The sequence below is a fragment of the Phalaenopsis equestris genome, unplaced genomic scaffold (genome assembly GCF_001263595.1).
Source record: "Phalaenopsis equestris unplaced genomic scaffold, ASM126359v1 Scaffold000889, whole genome shotgun sequence".
Taxonomy (NCBI): Eukaryota; Viridiplantae; Streptophyta; class Magnoliopsida; order Asparagales; family Orchidaceae; genus Phalaenopsis; species Phalaenopsis equestris.
In genome coordinates, this window is record NW_018165329.1 from 484,255 (window position 1) to 495,620 (window position 11,366).

General features: G+C 37.0%; 1 protein-coding gene across 1 annotated transcript in view; it reads left to right on the top strand.

Moving 5' to 3' along the window:
• LOC110032223 (rab GTPase-activating protein 1) overlaps positions 1-11,151 on the top strand; it is a 59,053-nt gene extending 47,902 nt beyond the window's left edge. Inside the window, exon 18 of the mRNA XM_020735783.1 lies at positions 10,543-11,151. The gene's annotated coding sequence lies outside the window, so the exon portion shown is untranslated. The remainder of the gene's footprint in view (positions 1-10,542) is intronic.
• The last annotated feature ends 215 nt before the right edge of the window (positions 11,152-11,366 follow it).

Below are 11,366 nucleotides of genomic sequence, written 5' to 3' on the forward strand. Positions count from 1 at the left end.
TATATATATATATATATATATATAAAGGACTCCGAATCGGTTGCTCATCTATTTTTTGTTTCCTTTTGCTGCTCATATTTGCAATATGTTGGGTAACCATTTCAACATAAAATGACCTTGCTCTTCTACTATTGAGGATTATCTAAATACTTGGAAAATTGCTATGTCTGTGGATAAAAATCTGCGGTGGTATCCTTTTGTGTTTTTTTGGTTCATCTGGGTGACTAGAAATGGGGCTAAGTACGGTAATAATTTGTTTGCACCTTATATTATTGTTTCTAATATACTTGCTCACTTCAAACGGGCCCGCCGTTCCCTTTCTTTGCCGGGTGATATTATGCAGTCTAAAATGGGTAGGATGATCATCTTCAGATGACAACCACCACCTTTGGACTGAGTTAAATTTAATTTGGATGACAGTTGGATGTCCAACGCGGCTGGTGCGAGTGGGATCTTACGAAATCATTTTGGACAGTGTTCATACTATTTTGCCTCTCCTATCTGTGCTGCCTCTCCTCTGGAGGCCGAAAGTTGGGCCTTCCTCTTAGCAATACAGGTTGGGGCTATGCTTAAATTTACAAAAATCATTTTTGAGACAGATTCTCAAACACCTCAATTTTGAGACAGATTCTCAAACACTTATTGATGAGTTTTACAATACCACTACGTCTCGATGGGATTTTCTTGCCAATATGAATAGAATTCGTGATTATATCAAAACATACAATTTCATTTTTCATCTGTCTTTCATTTACAGAGAGGGTAACTATCCGACTAATTGGTTAGCTCGTTTGGCCAGGAATTCTTCTGAGGTTAGCTGTGACACTTTCCCCATGCCGCATCTTTGCACTCTCTTGAAAGGCGATCTGCTTGACTCTCCTTTTTTGAGATGCTAATTATTTGGTCTGCTTCTGTTTTTAGCTTTGGAGGGATTTGTGCTTCTGTTGGTCTTCTTTGGGTATCACTCTATTTATATTTCGGTATTGATGGAAGCTGGGACTTGCTTGGTGGCTTCTTTACCACCTTTACTATATTTGGTTATTGCTATTTTGCCTAGAATCTTGGTCAAAGAATGGCTGGTTGATCGGATTTGTTGGGTGGTGCTTTTAATGTTTTACATTCTTACCACCTTTAATTTATGTGGTCATTTAATTTATGTGGTCATTTGTTCATTTGTTTATTGCAATTTGGTGGAAGCTTGGTCAAAGAATGGATAGTAGTAGAATGCACTTGTTGGGTGGTGTTTATACATCCTTACCACCTTTAATTTATTTGGTTATTGCTATTTTCCTGGAACAGGGTCACACCTGGCTGGTAGTTGGAATTGCTAGGTGGTTTTTCTCAATGATTGCTAGGTGGTTTTTCTCAATGATTTACATTATTACCACCTTTATTCTTAGGATATTGCTATTTATTTCGATATATTGGAAGCTGGAACTTGCTTGGTAGCTTCTCTATAAATTACATTTTTACCACATTTATTATATTTGGTTATTGCTATTTGCCTGGAAGCTTGGCTAAAGAATGGTTGGTATATTGGACTTGTTGGGTGGTGCTCTTATTGATTTACACTCTACCACCTTTAATTTATATGGTCATTTGTTTATTGCAATTTTGTGGAAGCGTGATCAAAGAATGTATAGTAGTATGGACTTGCTGGGTGGTGCTTTTATATCCTTACCACCTTTAATTTATTTGGTTATTGTTATTTTCCTGGAGCAGGGCTAATTTTACTTCCACTCTATGGTTTCATGCTTTGCTATTTTAGGCTCCTTTATATGGACTACTAATTTGTTTGTATGCATTTTGTTGGTCACTTTCGGAATATCAGTAGGAAGTACTATCTCTAAGCTAACTCATCTAAATGGTTTATGTATTTTCGGCTTGATTTCCTTATGATCCTTATTGTTCTCTTGCTAATGCTTTTGTGGCACCTTTTGAGGCTTTTCTGGCTGCAGGTCGTCTTTTGTAAGGGTTCGTTTGGGGCAGCTTATTTGGTGTGGTGGCGTTTTGAATATGCACCTGGACTTTTTCTCTGCACTAGTCTCCTTCCCTTCCACTAGAGCTGGAGGATTGCATTGGGCCTATTTTCCAATGTGATGGTGATATAGATGGGAATGTTATGAGTTGAATTCAAGTTGGATGGTTGAGATGGAGGAATGCATTGGGCCTATTTTGTGATAGAAAAGTGGGCCTATTTTGTGATAGAAAATCACTTTGAGAAAGTTTTTATAAGATGGTGATGAGACCTGCAATGCAGCAGAAAATGTTGGCCTGCAAAATAGAAGTATACAATTAAGTTAACTATTGTTGAGATGAGAATGTTCAGGTGGATGAGTGGTTATACACTATAAGAAAAAATGCGAAACAAATATTATTGTGAAAGTGTTGGAGTAGCTCTAGTGGTAGACAAGATTGGAGAGTGTCCCCTTAGATGGTTTGGTCGTGTAATATCTGTTAAAATCGGTTATAAAATAAAATAAAATAAAATAAAACTTTTAAATTATAGTCGTCAAACGGTTCGACTATTAAAAGTTGAGAGGGGGTCGTCTTTCATTCGTATAGAGTGAGAATGAGAGATTGAGAGTAAGAGGAAGAAGAGGAGGTTGTGCCCTAACATAGGGAAGAAGAATAAAAAGAAAAGGATCATGCCTAACCCTAGTGGTGGAAGAAAGTGCATAAAGGAACACTTACGAGTGTTTAGGGCAAGAAGACTCATTTCTTCCAGCTCGTCGTGCGGTGTTGAAGTTGAAGCCGACGCTGCGTTGTGTTGACGTGTGTGAAGGAGAACCGAACGACATCAAAGAAAAATGGAGAAGGACGCCACTTATGTAAAAGAGAAGATAAGGGAGGTCGAGTGACTTCGTGCGTTGTGCTCACGTGCAAAGGAAGAGGAAGAAGGGAATCGAGTCTTGTGTGTGAAGGACTCGCTCAAGCTTTAATCGTGCGACCAAAGGCAGTAGAGGAAGAAAAGGAAGTGAATCTTTATGCGTGCACGTTAAAGCTGTCAACTGAAACCTTATAAGGTGAGTTGATATTTTTTAATACATTAAGTTATTTAATATATATATATATATATACATTTTTTTTTTGAAAGCCCAAAAAGGCTAATATATTAACTAAAAAGTAAGATATAGATATAAAGTGTTGGAGGGTCCAAAACATGGCTCCATGCCCACTCCAAAACCAGAGCGGGTTCCAAAACTAGAAAATACTGAAAAGTACATTAGAGACATAAAGAAAAAGCCTAAAACTGCTGAAATACATAGTATCAGGTGGTTATAGAGCAACCCAATTTGGTTTTGCTTTTTTGGTGATATTAGGTGACTGTTCTTTAGTGATATTCGGCCTTAGATGAGGATGCAAACAATAGTAAATAGTAGAGCTGTGTCCAAACATACTACAATGAGAGCAATAAGGAGAATGTGGTTTCATTTCAACCTTTCGTCAATACCTGTTGTGAATAGTGTCAATCCATATTTTATCCAGAGCTGGTTGAGTGATATCTCTCTTAACTAACACACAAGCCACAGAGGGTCTGATGACAGAAAGAGTAGGACTATCCACCTTGAGAGGCTTACCGTAAGCAGTTGTTGAAGAGTAGAGAGTTTTCCATGTTGAACAGATGTAATTTTAGCCCCAAAAACTTTATCCAAACGGAAATAATAGGAGTCTCCGCTTTTGGATCAGAACTGGTTGTCCATTTCAGAATCTTCATAAAATGATTGTCAATCTTGATAGTTTTACGAGAGAAAATACGAGTGTAATCTGCATCATGAGATAGCTGAATAAGTATATGTCTACCATCAAGTAGGCCAATCAAGTAGGCCATCAAGTAGGCCAATGTTCCAACTGCCCAATAGTTTCATAGCATCAAATTCCTTCATAAAGATCTCTAGCTTTGGGTGACCATAAATGAATTTACCCGCTAGAGAAAAACGTCAAGAGGACGCGAGAGTGCCAATTTCAGCCTCTGTGAGAATAAGTGCAGACTTCCCATTTTTTTCCCAAATTTTTTAATAAAAGTGTGATCACCTCCACCTTTAAGAGCCTCATGGAAAGATTCTGGAACATTGCAGATTCTGGAACATTGTCTGGAACATTGCAGGACTTACCGATAGCAAAACCAGACGCTGAACCTAGAGGGGCACTAGCAGGAGAGAACAAGTCGCCGGCAAGGGCATTTGCATAGGAACCCCTAGCAGAGCCCGCTGCGGACGCCATGATATTATATATGTATATATATATATATATATATTAAATAACTTAATTATCTAGTTCGGGGGACCTCACCCCAACAACTTTTGTACACACCTTTTTTTCTAACACGTAGGGAGCCGAATCATGCTTCTTCCCCTCCCCCGCCATATATATATATATATATATATATATATATATATAAAGCTCAAAGGCAAATTCATTCATGCAAAATGAAGATACAAAGGTTTTAGTGAGTGGGTATAAAGAACCCACTCACAGGGTTGACAACTCACTCAAACAAGACTTTAACCCAAAAATTGTGAATGAGAAAGTCTCCAAAAAGTAATAATTGCTCGGAGAGGGTAGATGAGGTGATGACTTCATGAAAGGCTAGGAGGAGTGACCGTGAATAACACCTGCGTGGGACCCAATAAACTCATGGTAAGTCCCATTACACCCTCATGGTAACCCATAAAACTCCTAATCAGGTGGGTGGTTTTACCTTTCCCACTCCCCCCGGTTCTAGGGAGAGAGTCCAACAACAAACTGTGATGTGGGCTACCACCCGAAACTATCAAACTTTAATATTGAAAGATCCTAAATTCTAGCATACTTTTTTTCTTCTTTCTAGCTTTGTAAACTTGTCATTCATCTGCCAGTGTATGTCCCATTTAATCAATTAGTGGTTCTTCAATGGAGAGTGTCCTTTGGGGGGTCTGTTGATCTGTAAATTGTTGAGCAGTTTCAGACTACTGCACACCTTGATCTTGACACTCCTCCAAGGCTTGAGTACCCTCTTCTCTCGCAATAGATGGTTCCAAATCAATTCGGCTATCATCTGCTACAACCAAATTATTTGTAGTTGGGTAAAAATTTATGATCTCAGAAAGAACTTCCTCAATAGCAGTGGAAAGTTGCTGCTGAACTGGTTGGTGAGGAATCGACTGATGAGACAAATTTGCATTCAACATTGCTGGATGATCTTCAGTTTCAACTATATTTTCCTCCACTTGGATGATGTTGTTAGTGGTCAGGACACCAGGAGTATCACCTTCAAAAGGGAATAACTCATCTTCCCCCAGGAATCCCTCAACAACAATCAACCTCTCAGTTTGTGCATCACCGATACCTACTGCTTCTTTTATTTTCAGTGTTGTGATCAGAGGTTCTCTTGGTACCCGAGCACCCCTCTCCTTAGTTACATTAGAATAAACAACAGTAGGAGCAAGAGCTGCATAATCCAAATCCATAGGAATATTGAATCTCAAACTTGGATGAAGCCCGAAGCATTTGACAAGTGTGTGCCTAAACATTTTATAGCGATTACAGTAGTAGAATATTTGTTCTATGACAATTAGCTGCCAATACCCATTGTGGGCAATACTAAACCATATTTCTTCCACGTCAGGGAGGGTGATATCCCTTTCAATAAGAATCCTTACAATAGAAGGCCTGAATAGGTTGAAGGTGGGTATGTCCAATTTCATAGGTCTCCCTAGTGCAATTCAAATAGAGTAGAGGGCTTGGTGATTAAAGTAGTACAACTTTAAACCAGATAGTTTAAACCAGATTAGAACTATAGGGGGTTATTAGCTAGAGTCAAATTCAGGAGACCACTTGAGCAATTTCATATATTTCCCATCAATCGTCATATGCTTCTTAAAAAATATTTTAGCATAGTCTTTTTCTTTTGATAATTGTATTATCACATGCATGCCATCAAAGAGAACAACCTTCCAATCTCCCAATAGTGGGAAATCTTTAAAAGCCTTTCGAATGATTTCCAATTTAGGATGTTCCAGCTGGAACTTTCCAATGAGAGTAAATTTGCACTTTTCAGGTAGGTTGGAAACTTCAACATAAGAGAAAATTAGAGCTAGTTTGTCACTCTTCTTACTAGCCTTCTTGATGAGGTTATAATCCCCTTTGTCTTCAAATGATTCATGGTAAACCTGAGGGAAGGCCAGATTATCCATTGATTCCCCAGAGTCCCTTAATCCAACTATATCAACATAAGAAGTATTCCCAAGGTTTAAAACTGAACCAGACGAGACTTGAGGAGGAGCAAAAGTCATATAAACCAAACTTGTGACTAAAGCAGATGAGCTAGATAGATGAGAACCAAAGGAATCGTACTCGCGATTTGTTCGAGAACGCGTGCGTACGAGTGGTCGAATGAGGAACGATGGCATGAAAGGGAAACAACCACACAATCGGTCCAAGTAGATGAGTCGAGTGATGAACAATGCCCTAATCTAGTCACACGAAAAAGAAGAAGCTTCGAACAGTGCATGCAAAGTCGCACTGTGTAGATGAAGACAAAGAAGCCGTTACGAGGAGCAGAAAGAGACGAGATGTGCATTTGATCTGCCGAAGCCCTAGCTCGGATAACCATTCTCATCTCCAGAGCGCTCCTTCACGCCATATCGGGTCGCCATATATATATATATATATATATTTATAAAAAACCCAAGAGTTAATATATTAAAGAGGAAAAGATACATATAGATTGTATGTGAGGGCCTAAAAGAAGGTCCAACTCATACAATACAACACAAAAAAACTCAATAAAATAAAGATACATAAATATAAAAAAAACCAAAAAAGCCACAAACGGGCGCAAAAGTGCTAGGGACGTCCCACTTTAGTCCTCCATCTGCCTCTAGTTCTCGGAAGAGAGCCGACTAACAAATTGGTAAGGTGCGTATCATAACCCGAAGTAACCAATATATCATCTATCAGATTTCTGAGCTCAAGTAGATCTCCATTCTTCTTATTTCTCCTGGATGTGTATACCTGTCATTCCTCATCCGAGGATTGACTTATCTGATCAATGGATTGGTCCAAAGGTGGCCGGACAGGTGTAGGCCGTTGCACAGCATGATCCCCATGAGTCTGAGTAACATTGATCCCCATGAGTCTGAGTAACATTGACATCTTTCTGGACCTAATGAGGCGATAGCGAAGCAACAGAAGTATTTTCACCTGTATTATCAGTGATAGGTTCTAGGCCAGGCGGAGTCTGAAAAATCTCTCGTCTCCACGACAGGAGGTTCCAAATACGGGGGAGCTACAACATTGTGTGCAGATTGAATGACTAACATATTGTCTGCGGGGATAGTGAAGTCTTTAGGTGTATCTTTTTGATGATCAATCGTGTCAATAACTTGGAGTTGTTCAAGAGGAGATGAAATCATTGCCTCTAGCGGAACATTTTGCTTTTTTGGTCTGAGGTGGGGGTGTAGATGATGTCATTGAGAACTGGAGTGGCCGAACATACGATAGTTCGAATAATATGAAGGAAAAGACTAAATCTTTACCTTCTACCAATATCCATGGTGCTATATGCTCAACCAGATTTCCTCAGAAGTGGAAGAAGTATTATCTCTTTCAACAAGTACTCTGGCTTCAGATGAATAAGAAAGATTAAAACTAAGAATGTCTGTCTTGAGTGGCTTGCCATAAGCTGATGCAATAAATTACAACACTTTTTGAGAAAAATAATGAAAATTCGGACCAGGGAGGTGAATCCAAACCGGAATGATTAGCAGTTTCGTTTTTGGGTCAAAATCCACAGACCATTTCAGAATCTTCATTGCTCTGTTATCAATCCAGATTATCCTTCTAGCAAATAAGCACGTGTAATCTTTTTTGTTATTAATTTGAATAAGAATGTGTCTCACATCTAATAATCCAATTATCCACTCCCCAACAAGGTGCATAAGTTCAAATTCCTTGCGCATAAGCTTCATTTTGGGATGACCATATAGAAACTTGCCAACTAAATTTAGATGACAGGAGGAAGCAAGTTGAATACCTTCAGTTTCTGTAAAAAAGATGACAAACTTCTCATTCTTTCTACCAGGTTTCTTGTTGTCTTCCGCCCACTCAAACGAAAGAGAGAAAGATGATGATTTAGGTATACCTGAGGCACGAACACCTGTAAGGGAAGTGATACGATCTATCCGAAACCATCCTTAGAGTGCTGCGTTAAGAGCAGAGAAGAAAGTAGCTCTGATAAACAAGGGAAAAATTGCGTCGAAACAGTGAAAAGCTAAAAAGGAGAACACGGGACGAGCAACAAAGGAGCCACAAAAATCGTGAGCTGTACCCGTGAGACGGGAAAACAAGCTGCAGAACCCGCGAGACAAAAAGACAGCCGCAGAGGAGCTGCTGAGGCGGGAACTCCCGAGCCGGGAAAGCTCTCGAGACAGGAAGGCGGGAGACGAGTGGAAGAAGCAATGAAGCAGTTGTTAAGGTTTGCCATGAGGCGAAACCCTAGCAGAGCCGAGCGGGAAGGGAAACAACGCCATTCACACACACACACACATCTATTATTTAAATGTTAAACTATTAAAATCCCAAAGTTAGATGGAGAAAAAGTGATGCAAACTTCTCTTATGAGGGAAGAGGAAGAATCACAGACTTGAGAGGCAGAGCCAAAACTCTATTTGTGGGGCCAAATAGAAAGATGTATTAGGGTTTTATGATGTTAATTAATTGAATTGAAATAATTCTTTACTTACTAAATGCTAATGATAGGTTTAACTTAATTAGATATTAAAGGCAGAAGATTTGGGGCTAGCTCAAATAGAAATGTAAGGGCAAAGAGGAATCTTGTGCACAAGTAAGCAAATCAATGTTTTTAAGGTAAGGATTTTCTTGTTTAAATGTGTCGTTTTTAATTATTTGTCATTAGATAAATTTTGAGTTCCTATGAGTAGAATTATTGAGAATTTTTTATTCAAAAGCTATGTGAAAGAAAATATTTAAATAAATTTGATATATTTTAAGTCTTTCTTTTAGGATGAAATTCTTATAACTATATGCACTTTTAACTGAAATTGTTGAGTGAATGAAGTGAAATAAAGGAATAAGCTTTTACAAAGTACTTTTAAAGCAAGTATCAAATTAAGATTTTTATTAAAAAAATTACAACATTGCTTTACATACCTGTTTTTAAAATCTAAGACATATCGTGAATGGAAAAATTTCTGAAATAAATGAAGTGAAAATAAAATTTAGAAAGTAATGATTTCAATGGTTTTAAATGAAAGTAATTAAAATTAATGAAATGTAAAGATTTAAGTCATCTGGATTACCCTCAGATGATACTGGTGGAGGATGTAATGTATCTGTGCACGAAAAATAAAATGAAAAATGATAAATGTAAACCTTCAGGTGTAAATTTTTTAGAGTATCTTTGAGTACAATTTTGAGTATACATTTGAGTATAACTGTAATCCTAATATGACTTCTTAATGTAGCCAAAAATGATAAATACTTAAATTGAAATGGGAATGGACAAAATTTAAAATAAAAGCTAACTCTAAACCCTAATTAATGAACTTCGTATTTTTTTTTATCAGTCATGCATAATATTTGCATACAAATTTAATGCATATTAAGATTATAATTGCTCACTAAGTTGTGGTAAACTGACTATTGAACTTGATTGTTTTTTTTTCAGAAAAAGAAAAACTATAAATTGTTTGTCTGACATGAAGTATTTCGTTTGCAGGAGGCTTACTCTTAATAGATATTATGATTGTAGTTTCTATGTATTATTTTCTTCTGGTTATCAATATATTATTATATGCCGGTTTGAGATATCATCTACAAACTGTATTTTTTTGGATGTTTTGATTTTTATATGGTATACTTTGTGGTTTCTTAGTGACTCTTTTATATATTGGAAGTTTCTTGAAATCTATGGAAAGTAAATTAAATATTAATACCGTTTGACTGCATTTGATCATGGAACTGTGGTTATTACTATCAATAAATGATTTCTATCGGGTAAAGTGTCAAAATAGTCTCCTAACCATTTACATGAGGTCATATTAGAGTCCCAAAGTCTATTAAAGTGTTTAAATTAGTTCCCAAACTTTTTAAATTCGAGCTAAAACAATTCTCCATCAAGACAATGTCAGTCCATATTAAAAGAATTTGGGGACTAAATTGACACTTTTATAAACTATATGACTTAAATGGCTCTTTTCAAAAAGCCAAGCGGCTATTTTAATACTTTTCTCTTTTTCTTTGGGAAGGTTATTAATGTTATTATTCAGTAATCCACCTGATTCTCTATACATGTATATTGCCTCCTTTATCTGATCATTTCATATCAGGTGAATTTTTTTCTTTAATGGATCAATACCTTTCTTTCTTTTGTTTGATTTCCACTCAACACTCTTAAAAAGATGGGCTTGAATTTAAAATTATAGTGGATCTTATATTCATATGTTTGAAGCATGCATGGGGTGGCTTCCTTCTCTTTGAGGTTTATGCTACTGTTAGTGTGGCTTTTGAGATACTCTAACCCCTCTTACTTAACTACAGGAAAAACCAAGCAACCTGGCAAAAGCAAGGCCTATTCTGTCGGAGTTCAAAATGAAATTACTCCACCTGCAGAAGGTATAAATGGATGAAACATCAGTAGAATTCTTTGTGAAGAGTAAGCCATCTCTACAGCTATTTTTCTGCTCCTCCAGTTTCTGCTGTTTTATTCCAATATTTGCTGATGAACAGAACAACCATTATTTGGAAATGAGAGTTTTTTTTGGTCTGAGTTCTATTTCAAATTTCTGCAATAAAATTCTTTCTGCTGTAATTTATGTCAAAAGAACTGTAGCATTTGTTTCATCAGATAATTATAATAATAATGTCCTGTAGGGCATTTGCTTCTCTTTCAATGTATCCCCACCATCTTTCTACTAAACATTGCAAGTGCTTTTCGGTTCAATAGATAACGATTTCAGTTAAATATTACTGAATTTTATCAAGCTTTCAGTTTTGGAGATGCACGTGCGAAACTTTTAGTGGAAAGTACTTCGTAGCCGTCTATATCCATCCAGTCACCACCGACCTGCCAGCTAACGGTGATTTTTTCATGTCTATTTCTTCACATCTAACTTCCACTAATTATATGATGCATGTTTTTTACTCGAGCATGATTTACATAGATATCACTTTACTCCTATGTATTTACATATATGCCACCTTAACTATGCATAAAAAAGAAAAGAAAAAAAAAAGTATTTCACTTTTTCTTAAGTTAAAAGATTAGTCTTTTTTATGTGATATGAAAGATTTGGGTGGCTTAAATGTAAACATAAAAGTTAGTTGTTAGATATGTAAACAAGTAGGTATTCGGTGTTATGTAT